Here is an 18,064-nt window from a genome sequence, read left to right on the forward strand (position 1 = left end):
GGCGGAACAAAAATATTTTTACATTCATAATCAACGTATTTTCTTTTAAAACAATCGTTTCTCTCGCAAAGATATGTAAAGATCATCAATTTATTCTAGTATATTATCCGAATTCTAGTATACGATTTGTAAATTCGATCTATAATCTTTCTATGTGATTGGAAAAATTTGTGTCGAATTTCAAATGTCTCAAACGATCCACTAGTTGCATTATTTTAACATAAGATGAACATGTAGCATAAATATTATGTAAAAAAATTGATACAATTAATAAAAATATAGCATGATACAATTTGTAAGAAAGTTTATTTTTTCAATAAAATTAACATTTACGATATGTTAAATTAACATGAATTTTATTTACTTATCTTAAAATTTTCATTTTAAAATATATTATTTTTATATTATATTATTTGTTCCTTTATTTATAAATTGTCATTTTGATACTAAAAAATACCGACATATAAAAATATCAATTTAGCACATAATATTTAAATGACATAATCACATTATATTATAACACAGTCACAAATATATTACTAACTAACTAACACTTACATATGTTAAAAAATCTACACTAAATTTTAACAAATATAAAATTTTTTTTACTGTGCATATGTCTCGAAGATATTTATTCCGAAGCGCACGGAAGTAAAGTCTATAATTATTCATATTATCAATTGGAACGAACATTTTTACGATAATTACATATGACGTCTAATTCCTAGTTCATAGCAATTTGCTGCTAACGATTCTCAGTATTGAGTAATATTGCAAACTATTATATTATTGACAGAAATCATCAATGTCACATGGATGTCATCGAAAATGCTCTCCGTTATTATTTACAACATCAAATTTCATTAAACTTCTTTTTAGGAACCAACTATTTATCTTAACCTTTTATCAAGGTTTTATTGAAATACTCCGCAAAAAATGATCGTCCTCCGGTGCATAAAGGGATCTTCCTAATGCATTGTGACTCGCGACAAGAAATATGATTGGACTCCTGATTGACTTTTTCAATGTGATCGTGTATTATTTATAAGTTTGTGCACTTTGTACGGAAAAGGCATCAAAATTACAAGACAACAAATATTAAATATCGACGAAGAAAAAAAAATGCAGAAAAACTAAATTGAAGTGCACACAACTGAATTTCTAACGATTCAATAAAAAAATCATATCGTTATTTCTTGGGTATAATATATATTTATCGTGACTGTAATAAAAAAAATATCGAGAAAACTATATTATTACGTCACAAAAAAATAATGCGCGTTATATTGCATTGATATACCAGTTTTTTTTTTAAGAGAAGATAATTGTAGGTCATCAAGTATGGTATTATCAAGTATGTTCACGTGAATAAGTATGTATTAGTACAGGCTTATTTTTTTGTCAAAGTCATTCGCGCTTTTTATGCAACGAGAAAAAAAATCAATATTATTGTTTGCTTTCAATTGGAGAAACACAACATCTTTTTGTCAGCGCTTTTTAATTCGTCTCTGAGACAACCCCGCGAGCATGACTCGATGATTGACTCACGGCCAACTGTATAGCTGTAGCTGTATAATTAATTAGCGAAATGCAATCTCGATGTAAATGCGTTCATGTGCATCGGTTAATGATCGAGCGACAATGTCGAGTGGTCTGGGCGTGATCGCGACAGCTCCGGACGTTTGTTTGATCAAGGTGTATATGCGAGTTTGTTATGCGACGTATGGCATTGAATTGTTAAACAGTCCACTTAAATAGGCGAATGTGACCCACAGGTCGCGAGACGATCGAATGAGCTGAAAGATCTTGGCAGGTTGTAATTATACTCTGTGCGCGCGTTTAAAGCCTGGTTGTACAACTAGTTTCTCTCTTAATCTTATAATTATTGCAATCATTATTGTAGAAGTTTCTCTTAAACGCTTATTTTAGTCGACACTAAGTAAAAGTAACATAATATTAATATTATAATTTCACACTCTCGATGTAAATGTAATAAAGTACATGGTGTTACATGACAGCTACGTTGTTGAATGATAAATTATAATATTAATATTATTTCTAGTAGGTATTAACTGGATGATATACAGTCTTTCATCATATTATTATTTACGATATACTTGTTAAAAGACTTGTAATATCAAAAAGTATTTTTTATTTTACAAAAATAAATAAATATTTGAAATACTATCAAAATTGCTTTTTTATTAATTAAGAATGTTCAAACAAATAAAGATTCTACCTTAAATGTACAAAAATAAAAATAATTGTGAATTCGGCTATTCAATAAATCTATCAAAAAATCTAAAATACATTTAATAATATGGTCTAGGATTATAAGTTCAATATTTTATATCATCATTTCTCAACCTTCTCTGCTTAACTCTATAAATATTCATCTTTGACAATCGCTAGTTGAGAAAAAGAGAATAATCAGAATATTCGTTCAAATATTCTGTATTCCACTAATTTTCCGTAATATATGCGACTCCTGAGAAACGTGGCGCAGCTGGAAGTTGCGCCGACAATATAGTTAACGTTGAGAACTATCGTTTTACATCGTTGCTTACGATGTATCAAGATGCATCCCTTTCGACAGTTTCGACGGGTGTCGCACGTAATTCACTCGGAAGGGAGAGGAGGGAAGGGGGGCAATCGATGTTATTTGACTCTCATAACTTACTCTACTATTGTCGGCACTCCATTCCGCTTTGCGCTGCCGACTGCCGAAGAAAGAGAGAGGGGGAAGGGGAGAGGGAGTTGGAGAGGGAGAGAGAGGAGATTCTATGATCTTTACGTTTCTTCGTTCCTACCGGTAAAACTGGTCTGCCTCGTGCCAGGTCTTTTCGCCGGCGCAGCAAGTAAAGACGTTTATCATTGTTGACGTTGCTCGTCACCCCCACGTCGTTCTTAGTTATTACGGGTTATGAGCGTCGGGGGTGCATCACGCCGGTCGATATAAAGGGAGAAAGTGATGACCTCAACGCGTTGAGCAAAGCTTCATAAAGTAAATTACTATACGTCGCATGTACATCTTATGAGGATTACGGAAAGACGTCATCAAAGAAGATTCCGCCGTTTAAATCGGTATTTTGGTGTGGACTTCGATTCCATCCCCTTTTCTCTTTCTTTTTATTTTATTCCTTATGTAGTCGCCTGAGATATTTAAAAATCTCAGGGCGCAAAAATGAGCAGAGTAACTCGTATAGATTACAATGTTAAGCGTCTGATAAATTTGATGTCGGACTTCATTGGAATTTTTCTTTCGTAAGAACGCCTTGAATTTTGCGAGACTTACAGCTCTATTCTCTTAAGGATTTGTGATGCTGCATGCAAGATACCCTTTTTTTACAAGAGTAAGTTTGAGCAATTTATAATCTGTCTCGTTGCTAATAAAGTACAGACACAAAAAATTCGAATAAGCTATGTGTTTAAATTCGAAATAGAAATGTCTAAGTTTCACATTTGAAATTAAGTTAGTTTATTTGATTAGATAAAAAATTTGAATAAATTGCTTAAATTTAAGAAGATTTAAATAAAGATGATATATAAAGAATAATACAAAAAAGTTTTATTTCAAATTTGTATAACCATCTTTTTTTCAATATCAATTGTGATGATTTTAATGATTCTTTATAAAGTTAAATTAGTTTAAATTTTATTTATGCCTATGGAAAAAAATTAAAAGTATACATGAAAAATCTGAAATAGTAGTGGTGACTAAATAGGAATTTTAGGGTTACTTTGACATACTTAATTGGTTGATTAAGTTTGTTAAAGTGATCCTTAATCACGAAGCAAACTATAGCTATTTTATATGATTTTTTAAAAAGATTTACTCTTATATATGTCTCCGAATTATCTTGATTTTTTTCTTTTGTTTCTATTGCGTGCATGTGGTGGGAGTAGCTCGAGACTTGGGCTTTTCATAAGAAATAATTAATTGCAAATACGGGAAGAGTTCGCGAACGTAGTAAAGGTGACAAAGGAGGAGGAGAACTAAAGATGATGACAAATATTGATAGATAAAAGAAGAGATCGGACCGGACTCGTGATGGCTGTGTGTGCGTGTGTATATGTGCCTGCATGCGTGTGGGTGTGCGTGCAGTTTAATATTAAAGCTAGACTTTCGTCTGCCACCCCTCGGAATCTACAGGCTCTCGTCTATATTCTCCCCATTGAACTTGCTCGCGTACTCAATACGCGATTTCCCGATAAAACTTTTAATTACGAAGACTGGAATTAATATCGCGCCGCGACGGTGGCTACGTACAAAATGATCGTTAGACAGATTATAATAAAGCAGGCGTATTCTCGTGCCACCGTCTCGATTATTGATCGTCAGAATAATTATGGTGCCGGCTTGTAAATGTATATATTTCTGAAATATATTATGATTCAGAATCATTATATATATAAATTGGATGATCGATTAATAATCTGGATGACACAATTATAGCGATTTATCGTCGATCTTAACCGATATCTTACAATTTTAAATATGTATATTATAATTAATTTACGTACTTTGGAATACATATTAAAAATTTACATCTGATCATCAATTAAAAATTAAAAATTTAATTAGTAAAGCGTCATTTTTTCTGCTGAAGTATATATGAATCAAAATTATTGTGTGCATCCATAAACCGATTGATTAATAATCTGTATAGCACAATAATAGCGATTTGTTTATTTATTAGTAATTGTTTATTTATTAGTAAATAAAATATCTTACAACCTTGAATGTATTACAATTAATTATAATTATAATTATTGCATTCATAAACTGAATGATCGATTAACAATCTGGATGGCACGGCATAATTATAATAGAGATTTGTTGTCCATTAATAAATATTTTACAATCTTGATAATCTGTATTTACAATTAATTACGTAACTTACAGAATATGTAAAAATTTACATCCGATGTTAGTTACACGAGAAAAAGAAGAAGAAAAAAAGAAAGAAAGTCAGAAAGTTTTATATTATTAAGGCATTAATAGTGTCTGTGTGGCGGATATCGATTGATAGAATTAAAAGCATTTACGGCGATTATACGAAAGTATCGTTTACGCACAACAAAGCAGAAACGTGACATTTGTTAGCCGAATGTAAACTCGAATACTGTTACCGTGATTTCACGGAGTTACGGGGGGGGGGGGAGGCGTGGCTAATTAGATAACTGCTCTAAACTTGACGTATTTTAATAATTTCCACCGAGATTCAATAGAGAGAGACTCCGCACAATAATGAGCACGCTTATAGCGAGGGCGCACATTCGCGTTCCGGTTGATGACGGATCTCGTGCTCACACGCGAGGCAACTAAATTGGCCAAAGTTACTGTGAATTTCACGCCCCGGTGTAAAGCAGCTCGGAAGGAAAATTAAAGAGGATGCGACTGTGTGCTGCCGGGGCGAGGGTTGCCTCACGCAAGAAGCGGACGAAGAAAATGTAGCGCTGCAATTTCGCGCTTCGTAAGCTCTCTAGACAGACCACGACGTACTCGCGCGATTCGAGTCGAGGCGCGGCGTGGGCGTCCGTACTCGGCAAAAACAGGTTTAGTAACCGAGGTTTAATTGTCTGTCTTCGAAGGTCTAATAGTTCTCTCTCGCGCCTGTCTTAATCAGATAACGAAGAAATTAATTGTAAATCGCGGTACGATTTCTTTCGCGTTTATCACGGGGGCGATTGCTGAATCGCTCGATGGAGAAATTAAACGGATGAGATTAATCGGAAACGTTAATCGGAATAATAGAATTAATTATTATTCAAGTTACATTATTTATATTGTTAATGGAATTTTGCTACATTGATAAACTTTTACAGAAATTTAATACTGGAAGATAGTGATTAATTACTTGTTTTGAGTATTAAAAGCATTGTAGTTCAGTGCTTTTAATACTCAAAATAAGTAATTAATCACTATCTTTTAGTATTAAATTGGATTCCTGTAAGAAAAGAAGATAATTATGACCAAGCACTGTTAAAGTTTATTAAGTTTCCTGAATATTTATGATACTTGTAAAGTATTAAAATTATCTGTAATTTAACTCGCGACCTTATTAAAAAATGCACACAGAGAGAATTTTACATATATATATATATATATATATACGGAAATATTGTTACGTATATAATCAAGATACTTTGTCGGAGCATTCTGAGCTCGAGTTTTCCAAATGTTTACGCAGCGCCGAGGCAAGCAACGCAAAGACAACGATGCGTAAGTATGTATACTTTAAAACGACAACGTTTCTCGCGCAAGTCAGGAACCAGACAGACACATCACTATTAAACTCTCTGCCCGAGCTAGACAAAAATGTATATGCGCGCACGGCTTGCTCTTGTTAAGCGTGCAATAGGCAGCCCAGGACGCTTAGTCCGCATGGGGCAACAAAACACACGGGAACTTCTAGGGAACTTCCGACCGTGGCTTGAAATCTTGTTAAATAATTTAGCTCTTTTGTGTACCCTCCTCCAGCTTCTTCCTCAAGCTTGCTGCACGCCCTGGGTTCTCTAAATGTAAAATACGCATGACTAAGCTCTTTATTGTGACTTGATATCCCATTTGCTGAAAGCGCTCTGTTGCAATTGGGATTAATAATCTCTCTCTGTGCTCCCTTTGCTCCTTTGTCTCGTTACGTTGCCGTCGAAAACTATTACGTGACCGAAAAAAATTCGCGTAGCTTTGATAGAGAGGTACTTATAAGAATTTTATGATATAATGGATGCTCTTCATTTACATGACTTCTAACGATGCCTATACTTGAGTTGGCTCACATCGATATCTTCAGTACGATAAATGGAAAACATTTATTATACTCATAAATTGATGTCATATATGATATAATGTCTCAAGTAACATAAAAGTATCTATAAAATATTTCAGAACGTTTGACATTTTTTAATATCTTTATTATTTTTAACGCATTTGCTCTTTTTCAAATTGAAAAAGTAATAACATCTGTCTTAAACCGAATATTCGTTATTTATATTTCTTCTAATAGTAAAATTTTACTAGTCAAAGTACGCTTTAAACGTTTATAACTATAAAAAATTTAATATCTTTTTAAAGAAAATTTTATTAGATTATAAAATTTATATAGATTTTTAGGACATACTATTTCTAGAAAATTGTATTATGCTTAATCAATATTTGCAATAGATGTTTTGATGTGGAAATTATGTTACTTAATTGTACTTTGACAATTTGATTTCGAATTATTATCGATGTCCTGCGAGTTATTATCAGATTCTACTAGATTATTCACTATAATAATAAAAATGTGACATTTAATCTTATCCCTTTAATCTTATACCCTTGGAATAGTAATTTGCTTTCATCATGTTTCTATAATTATCCATTAAACCGATATCAGACTTTAATATTGAATATTTATTATTTTAATTCTATTTAAAAATAACACAAGATCTATTTATTGCGTCATTTAGGTTCATAGAATTCTAAATTATTATTCTCATTATTTGCAATCTGATATTAAATAAAAAGACAATTTATTTTTGTATTTTATTGCTCGGCATTAATGCGAATTATAATTTTTGTCATAAAAAAAGGCAAATTGTTTTAAATTTTGGAAAAACTCAAGTTTTGATTTTAATTCGCATCTTAAATATCTGTACATATTCTTATCCTTTTCTTAGATACAATATTAGATACAATATTAGAATAGTATCTTTCTAGCATTTATTGTTTATTTTTACTTGTAAAAAAAGTTAATTGCAAAAGCCTTAAAAATTATTTCTTCATTTATTTGAATTAATAAATTTTGATTTATTTCATCATAATTTTTTTTTTGTCTTTATACAATGCATATAAATGTCAGCACAACTCTCACAATGAGAAAACAGTACGACTAGAAAAAATGTTTTTTTTTTTCATTTTGTATTTGAGATTTCTACGAGACGCAGAAGAACTCGTGGAAGTCAACCGAGTTAATTGAAGTTTGCACGAGTTTAGTCGTATTAAAAAAGAGCTGGCCCCGCGAGAGGTAGATGAAGAAAAGGTGGTTAGTTTCCACAAGTAACCGCAAAGACAACATAAGGGCCGGCACAAATAAGGGATGAACCGTCTCTCAATGGGAGTTGCATCGCGGCCGCCTCGTTGCATTTAAGTATAAAGTTACTAATGGATGTAGCGCGGCTTGCACGGCGCAACGCAAACAGCTGGCAGATCCTGGCATAGGCAACGGCAAACATGGTTAGTGAGCGACGATATAACTCGCCTGCTAAAAAGTGGAAAACGACGAGAACCGAACGGCCATCCGTTCACCTCTACGTAATTTCGAACTACTGCGCGATACATCGGCTAATTATGGCGGCATGCGAGCGCCCGGTGGCCGACCGCGGAATTTTATCGTATACTGTTAGCGTTTAATTTCCAGTTAACGGCACGGCGCCAGTCGAATAAACCTTTGGTTGAAAACACACGCGGAATGTACACACTTTGCCTTTTCCACGTTCCGTTGAAATAGGAAGTGAATCATGTCACACATTTCTCTGAGAGAACCACAAGCTTGCTCACAATTAATATAGTCTAGTTTAGGTGCTGTCCGAAAATATAACACAGATAAATGAATATTTTTATATCAAGAAACAATTGTAAAAAAAATATAGCCGAGTGTATTGAGAATCTTTTAAAATTTGAAACTGGAGTATTAATTTATAATTATAAAAGTAGAAAAAATAAAGAAGAAAGTAAAAATGATTCTACGTATTAGGTGTTGGAATTAATTCGTAGCGTTTTTTAATGAAAGAATGTTATTTATTTCACATGAGCATTAAAAAATACATTAATGAAAGTACTTCCCATCACTTGTAAAACGCTACGAATTAATTCTAACACCTAATATAAACATATATCTTAATTTAATGCATGTATTATCCTTCGCTAACTTTGTAAGATTAAAGTTCTTTTGGCAAACTTTTGGTCGATAATCTTCTACTCTTTCTCTCTCTCTCTCTCTCTCTCTCTCACTGTCTCTCTGTGGGCGGTACTGCATTATTGCTACTCATATGCAGCTTCCACAAAGTTGCGGAAGGAAAATTCCCTCGGGTAATAGTGGTGGTCGCCTATTAACAATTCCGTATATACACATTTTTGGGTCACGAGTAGCAAGATAGAGACTGGCAACCATTACCTGCGAGTCCGCTCGTTGTGGCGTAAATGCACTAAGAAGCCAGTGGGTGGGCAAAATGAACCCAACATCCAAGCCTAAGCTTCATTAAGAACTTACTGAGCCGTCCAATGGCCGTGTTTGTTCGCTGAAGTTTCGGCGACGTGGTAAGGGTCTAATACATGTTTACATACGAAACGACGACTTTACGTCGTTGTACTGCCATTTACATTATCCGACGCGGTGGCCGCTCACATTACGGTGTAAGCTGGCGTTCTTTAAAATTTAATTACGCGACCGTGGCCGACTTTGAATGAATCTCCTGCGAACTTCGAGTAGGTGTGGCGCTCTCATTACGGGTCTTAAGAACGCCTAAGAGCTTCCATTATGTAAGATTTTTTAAGTACCAGCAAAGAGAAAGAGAGATGATGGGGAGATGGAAAAATTAAGTTGCCGCGGCGCTGCTAAGTACGCTTAAGCGGTTGTAGGGAAAAATGGAATAAGAACCACATCTCAGTTTTACCCGTAGTTCTTAACAAGCGTCGCGAAGAAGGCCGAGAGAGTCGCGTGACGGACGTGTGCGATAAATTATACTCGCGTTTCGAAATTCGTGCTCCGGAGTAGCGTCGACGACGACGTCGACGTGGCGCGAGCCGAAAGAACGGAACGATTAATGAGAGCTTCGCTTTTGAGTCTTTGCACGAGAGCCATGAGAGTCACGAAAACGATGCAATCCAATGAAACTATCGTTTACGTATACGTGAACGGCATGTCGATATGCCATCCTATAGAGATACATCGATCACCCTTCTCAGTCTCTCGCGTCATAATTCTGCATTGCTGTCATAAGGTAAAAAACTTCCTCTGCATTTGACTCACGTTTGACTTTTCTAAAATTTGATATAAAATTCTTTGATCTTTACATTAAACATATTTAACTGAAGTCTTATATTTCGGTATACTTACATTGTTAAAGGAGCAATAGTAATCCAATTCCTTGACTTAGAAGTAACATTTTATTATTTTTAACTTCTATGTGTGCCAAAATGTAAATTAATATATTTCTGCAATTAATTTCAAAGTGAACAAATCCGTAAAGTCAAATTTAATATATTTTTCTTGTCAAATTGTTTAAACAAAATTATGTTCAGATCTGTATCTAGTTAAATTTTTAAATACTTCATTCAATACTTCATTCACTGGCAAAACCATTCTTTCCATATATGTTTAAAAAAACATTATTTTCATGTTAATTGTTTTTTTTTTTACTTATTCTTGTGTTATTTTATCACTGATAAGAATTGTTAAATATTAATTTAATACAAAATATACAAATAACAATTATATTACGTTAAATTAACACAAGGATATGTTAAAAATTTTACAAAATTTTTAATACAAATGCAAAATATTTGCTACTGTTTCTATAATTAATGTTCTTTGAATTCTTAGAAAATTTTTCATATTAAAAGTCTTTCCAAGAAAATTTATTATATAATTTTTATAAAAATTGGTACGCTTTAGAGAAGTTTACAGTGGTACATAGTAAAAAAATTTGTGTTAGAAACGGTCTACACACGTTCTTGTTAACAGTTTGTGTTGAATTTTTTAACATATTCAAGTATTAATTTAACATAATGTCATTATGTTATTTAAAGATTTTTTGTGAAATTGATTCATTGTTTTTTGTGTAAAAATGACACAATTTATGAGTAAGTGGACAAGTAACACAAAAATAACATATTTTAAAATTCTAAAACAAATGAATAAAATCCATGTTAATTTAACATATCATAAATATTAATTTTCTAACAAAAAACATGCTTTCACGTTTGTTTACAAACTGTGTCAATGTTATCTTTCTTTGTATTTATTCTCTTACATAATATTTGTGTTACCTTTTAATATATTCATCTTATGTTTAAAAATTAACTAAAAAAATTGAGTGGATCGTTTGGCACATGCGATTTATGTTAAATTCAACACATTTTTTCTAACCGTATAGATTGCCTCACAAATGTATGAGAATTTGATACCATAGCCAGCTAAGCCAGCGAGTATCACTACGAACAATGATTATCTTTCACTTTCAAGCTTTATTTCCAGGTTTTCTTTGTGGAATTTATTGAGATTTTTGCGTTGTGTAAATACCCGCGAGCGCATCCGCAGTGACGTGGTTGAAATTGCTCGATAGCTATCCTCTAAAAGAAATTTTCATGCGCGAAACTCTTTTCCAGTAATTGAGTCAATATTTTCTCTCTGACGTTGAAAAAGTTTTAATCGCCTTGTCTGGTGCACCTGAAATCGATAGAGACACAGACTCGATTGGCAATATTACAATCATGCGAGAAAAAAATCTTTAATTTTAATTATTTTTGAACATATTTTTAACTTATACTAAATCAGTTTTAATACATTTAATATATTTTTAATATATTACATTTAATATATTTGCAGTATATATATTTAATATATTTAAATTTGTCTACAAAGTGAATATACAAACAATATATCGTTTTGGTATAATTATTATATATTAATAATACGTTAAATAATAGTATACGAGATTATATTAAGCGTAATATACGGAACAAAGAAAAAATTTCAAAAACAGTATAGAATGTTGCATCTAGAAATTTTAGAAGTTAATATTATCTCTTAACTGGTTAAAATAATAATCCTTTTTTTCGACGCCAACAACTTTCTCAATTCACCAACAGACGGCAGACTTTGTAAGCTTAAATACAGCCATGTCACAAACATTCTACGAACCACTACGAAACAAAGTTGACATTACGGGCCGATTAAGTTTTAATTTAAATTGGATGCAGCTTATTTTTACATCCGAGTAAACAAGAACCAAGCCCTGTTTAAATCGTAGGCGCAAAATGATTCTTTTTGTTTTTTCCAAAATCTTGTGTCAACGATTTTTTTTTTTCGTACATACGTCGACAAGGAATGAGAGACACGAGGAAGTGGTATCACGAAGGGATTAAATTGATCACGATTAACGTTCAGGCGATGCGCTGGCGGGGATTGTAGTGAATGAATCACTGGAAATCGTATACACTGGTATTATGAACGACAAGGGGTGCGTTACACGTTCGTTCGCTACCGCAACGAGCGACCCGAGCAGAAGCGCGCTTGTAAATTTGACCGCAATATATTCGCGGCAATGGTGGAGCAATCACGCGACAGTGTCGCTCGCCTGAACGTAATGAACGATTTAAGTTGGATTCATTGCCGATCCGACTATCGTTCCGTATTAGCGCTTCTTGCTCTGAAAGGGATCGCTATTTAATTACGTTCCGATCGAATCGTACTTTATTTCTTCGTTTTATTACATCTATATGTTCTGTATATACAGTCTTTCCAAAGGCCATGGCCATGTTAGATGCGTCTTGGATTTTTTTGATGGATTCGTTTTGAGTGATCAAATAACGACGAATTTATTTTTACATCTACATCATATATCTAAAGTATTATAGAATTTTCTCTTTTGCATATTCTCAATAAAAACACAAGTTTTGAATAACATTCATCCAATATTTATTTGCTTGTAAAATGTACATGTATTTCTTTAATATGTTTTGTTGCATGTTTTGTTAAGTCACCTTTAAAGCTATTAGAATTTTGATCGTGAAATATGTATAAAGGGAGAAGAAAAGCAGGTGCACCTTGTACACCTAGGTTGTTTATAGGCTTTACTCAGAGATCAGAGGTATAAGTGCTCACGATACCAATATATTTTTCATGTTTTTCTTTGCCTCGTGGGGAATGGGCGCGATGATATACTTTTCCGAAAAATGTTTTCCGACATTGTCCAATCGGTTCATGCATGTGTATATATACAGGAGAGAGTCCGCATTATATATTTATACACGTAAGCCGAGCGTTTGCTGGATATTTACGACAGATTGTCCGGTTAAGCGGCTTTGCACAGTTCCAATATTCTCGAAAGAGGCTGCTTCCCGACGAAGCTTCGGCTGGCATGCTCGTTTGCTCGCACACGCGACTGGGAGAATATAGTTTTATACGACGCCGTGTACAGTGCATTACCGTTTGCAGAATAAATCGCGCAGTCGATACCGCGGCGATCCGCCAACTTAGCGATAACAGCCACTGTTGTAACGACAGCGAACGTAGTCGCGATAGTTTATGGAAACAAAGAGAAATTCTATGGAGAACAGTATTTATTCGAATATGACGACCATTAGTCGTTACTTGAGGCTGTTTGTATTTGAGAAGCGTAATATTCGATAATGGCATCGATATCGGCATCGTGGATGTAAGTTAGCTTGTATACATGTAAACATAATATGGAAAGGATATTGCATTCATTTAGCCCTTTGGAAATTGACGGTCTATTGAATCCACTCAAATAAATTTTTTTGTTAAAAATGTCAAACAATTCAATTAACTTTACACTACATCGATAAATTAAGATTAGATTGTTCTCAAATAAGTATACTCTTAAAATAAGTATACATTTATTCTTTTTTGTAAAAGTTATGTCTCCTTGGCTCCTTGAAATTAATTAGTGCATTTTTAATTAACATAAATGTAATTAATATAAATTAAATGGGTCCAATATGAAATTATTTTCAGATCTGTGCCTAGCAAAATTTTAGCAAAATCATTCTTTTCGTGTAGATCCAGAGCTCTGAATCTATAGCTAGTAACTATTATTTGACGTCAGTTCCGGAGAGTTAAATCAAAGCGAATTAAAAATAAGATGAGAAAATATTTTTATTAAATACTCTCTTTAAAATTAATTACAGTAGTGACAGATAATTAATGATTTTAATTATATTTCACCTGACTGTACGTAAAGTTGCAAATTATAATCGTTATCATCAGCTATATGACTAACCAAGTTTACCTTAAAGAAACTTGAAATGCTTACTCTTTGACTTTGTCATCAACTATTTTGCTATTACAAAACTGATCATCTATAACGAGACGTAGACAAAATGGCAATCTTTGTTGTTTCGTTGTGTTTATTGTAAAACTGAGCAATCTCGCGATATTACATGGGGAACAATGAATCATTTGTATTCTTTGTTATTACGCATTCATTCTTCGTCAAGGGAGGAACACAATAAACGGCAAGAATATGTCGACAACCAGCATTCTAGCGGCTGTTATTAATCCACTCGTTTGTCACAGACGCTTATCTTGTACGATTCTCATCCCCGTGTCCCTCCCCTTTGCGGATATTTCCTCTTCTTTTCGACGTTTACGCGCGTATATAGCTTTGCCAGTTCGTTCGCGGCGATTACAGAAACATTGCATTTACATCCGCGGAGCAATTTTTTTCTCTAATATCTTGAGCGAGTTTATGAGCACCGTGTACTTTGTGCGTACCTTTCTTTTAACAATATTTCGCGATTGTGCGTATGTTGATAAATACACAGTTGAAAAATGTGTGTTAAATTTAACGTATTTCATGTGTTTCAAACAATCTATAAAAATTGTGTTATTTATCTTGTGTAATTTAACACAATGTGAATATTTGTTCATAAATTATGTTATTTTAGAACTAAGAAATGTCGAATATCGATTTGATACAAAATATTCAAATACCACAATCACATTATATTGAATTAACTTCGAGTATGTTAAAAATTCAACACAAAAATTTAATAAGAGCTAGTTAATGTAATTACAAAATGTTTTCTTATCGATATATTGATATTTTCAGCGATCTCAAAATCAATTTATTAAACAAGACTGTCGATCAGTTTATTAAAGACAAGTAGTACGTGTGTTTTGTGTAATGTTAAATATGTGAATCGTTTTGGGGAAATCTCGTCTTATATTTTCGTACACCCGCATATTTTACAATCGATTCATATGATCACAAAGGAAATGATTTACTTGAAAGTACGGTTTAAAGGACGGTGAAAAATCGCTCTCGCACAATTTTATTGCGCTCCTTGATACGATGGAAAGGTTAAAGGAATTAAAGAGAGAGGATACACAGGGCCAGAATACGTTTTTCGAGGGGTTAGTGGACATATTTATTTCTCTACCCTTTATCTTCGCACGCGGCGCTGGAGGCACCGATAGCCGTAGGACGTTCGGAAGCGGCAGACTAGCCGTAATCGATCGGGTCGAGCCAGTGATTAGCGTGTAATCGAATAAGGCCGAGCGATCGTCGATTAGCGATAACCGATAGCCATCCCGTTAGGTAACCGATAAATTGCTGCACACACTCACGTACCAACACTCACGTCGCCCCGGGCTGCTATATAACCCGGATCCCGGATTGAAGGCGGAAGAGAGGTGAGCGGAAGGGAGAGGGGGGGAAGGCGAGAGAGGGAGAGGGAGAGAGGCACCCCTGAAGTTGGGACCCCCTTGGATTCTATGGCGAAGCCGTAAGTCGACGTCGGACGATGTGGCAGCTGCTGCAAGTGCCCCGTTTAATATTCCGCCTAATTCAGCAAATAGCAATGCAATGGGATGCAAGGCGATTCAGCAATGGATCGCCCGAATTGTTCTGCTCAACGGTTGCGCATTTACGTTTCGCAAAATGCACATCGCCTTTGGCATCAAGATTGACGTCCAGGTGTAAACCAGTAAATTGTGCGCAAACCAGTCGATTGTATATAATATCCAAACTGTGTCAGAAGTTATGTAGCTTTTCTCTGCAAGAAAATAATATTTTGTTAATAATTACATAAAAAAAAAAAAAAATAATTTTGCTGAAGTATCTAAAAATTTAGCTAGCTATCGAAAATAATTTTATCGTATAATTTATAACATCAAAGTAAATACATACAGTTTTAAGCATAATGAGCAATGCAATACAAAAAGTTTTGACATTCTAGTAGCCAATTTGAGCGTCCTATATAATTATTTTGATAAATAAAAAAATAATACTTTTCTTTCTCGGACAGTTGATTGCATTTCAATTTAAAAATACCTCTCTCTTTGTTTCTTTTTCTTTCTTTTTTTTTTCTTTCCGTATTCTTCAGTAAAGACGTCACTCGAAATTCTATTCGCTATGATGGAATCTTTCCGGGATTCTTCCTGAACCAGCAAAAATCGGTCCGCACTTTAACGCTCGCGGATTAACAGAAAATTTATCATGACGATTTATATACGCGCGGTTTAAAGGGCGAATCCGCGAAAAACAGGGGAAAAACGAACACAATGGTTTGGGATACACCCTCTTATTCCCGGCGCGCGCTTCACTATGGAGAAACCTGTAAGAAAACAGGAAACCGACTCGTTCACGCTTCTTCGATGCTTCTCGCAAAAAGGAAGGAAAAGTGCTATCGGGGGAGAATTTCAGTTCCTTCTGTTTGTGTTTGTCCCTAAGGGACACATAAGAAGGACGATGGTTAAACGTTTCACGTTGACGGTTCTCGATGCAATCTCTCCTCCGCATCCATAAATAAGGTTGCATTATTTTAATTGCTGCGAATATTATATGATTGTAATGTATTATATTATATCGTCATGATAGAACATACATGTATTATATGTCACAAACTTTTAAAGTAATATTGCCACTTCTTTATACAGACGTACGGAGTATAGAAACGGAAATTTATATTGCTTAAAACCGAAGGAAAAAAAGCAAGCAAATATATTCATCCACAAAAAATATGAGTCACTGTATCGATACTTTATTGCTGGTTTTTAAATAATATAAATTATCTATATACATATATCGACACAGTAACCTATCTCGATAAACTCCTATTTCGATATGCAGCTAATAAACACGTAGACTGGACGCACGACATCGCGGCTCGAAGAAATTCACTTGTAAATTCACGTCGCGAGACAATGGCGGGTCGAGGGAGGCAGCGACAAGACCGTACGCTGTAATTCCGCCTCATTGTTTCTCAAGTACGACGCCGGCGGCAGCCGATGGAAATTTACTTTTTTCCGAGCCCCTTTCACCCTCTATCTTTATCGCTCTCCTTTTAAACTCTTCATCTTCCACGCTTTCGTCGCTTTATATAGGGGCGAATCTGTGTAGATAGAAGCTACTACTGGAGCTAGAGCTTCACATTATCGATATGTTAATATTTGAAATTTATATATATTAACTGAAAGATAAAATGAAGCATGTGTGTACCGTTTGTTTCGGACATGTAAAATTGTGACTTTTGAGAAAATTCCAATTTTTTAATTTTAATTTTATAAAGGGAACAAGGGAGCGTAATTTGATATTTGCAAAACGCTTCGGTATAAAATACAATTCTAGTTACAACTTCGATGCTTACGTTGAGAGTGTGAAGAAAGTATTGGAGACCTGAAAAGTTAGGATTCATGCCTGGGTCTCTGCTCTTCCCCATCCGTATCTCTTCTTCTCGTTGCATGTAAATTTTTCTTCTATCCCCGTACTCTTTCGTAAGCTACTTTTTCCTTCTCTTCGAATTTCTCTGTACGTGTGTCGCAAGGACGATGTACCTACGACGAAGACGATGCGATTTGAAATTCAACGATGCCGGACGCGACGCGCGCTGCCGCCGCTCATTCTTCTTGTGTTGGACTGTTGTTTCTGTTGCCACAGCTGCGGGTACCAAAGCTATCGCTTGTCTTCGAGAGATGTACTATCCTTCCGGTTGAATTCCGCGAGACTGCTTTTACCGGGAGTACAAATGTCGCTGGTGTCGTTTGAACATTTTGTACGCGCCGTCGAACAAGCTTTCGTGCAATTAAGCGTTAAAAAATGTAAAAGTGTATAGATAGGTGACGTAGAGTCATCTATCATGATGTATCCAATCATTTTATAAATGAGTCAGTTAAATTTTAATCGTACAGGAACTGCGATATTGATATTGATTTTTAGAAAAGCTTGGAAACGTTTTTTTACATTTATTAAAAGAGTTTCTTTCGGAAACACCATCCAGGTGTGATGCGTAACTTTTTTCTTTTGCTGATTAAAAGGTGACGTTATTTCGTGC

Source organism: Acromyrmex echinatior, chromosome 8, assembly GCF_024713525.1.
Source record: "Acromyrmex echinatior isolate Ae372 chromosome 8, ASM2471352v2, whole genome shotgun sequence".
Lineage (NCBI taxonomy): Eukaryota > Metazoa > Arthropoda > Insecta > Hymenoptera > Formicidae > Acromyrmex > Acromyrmex echinatior.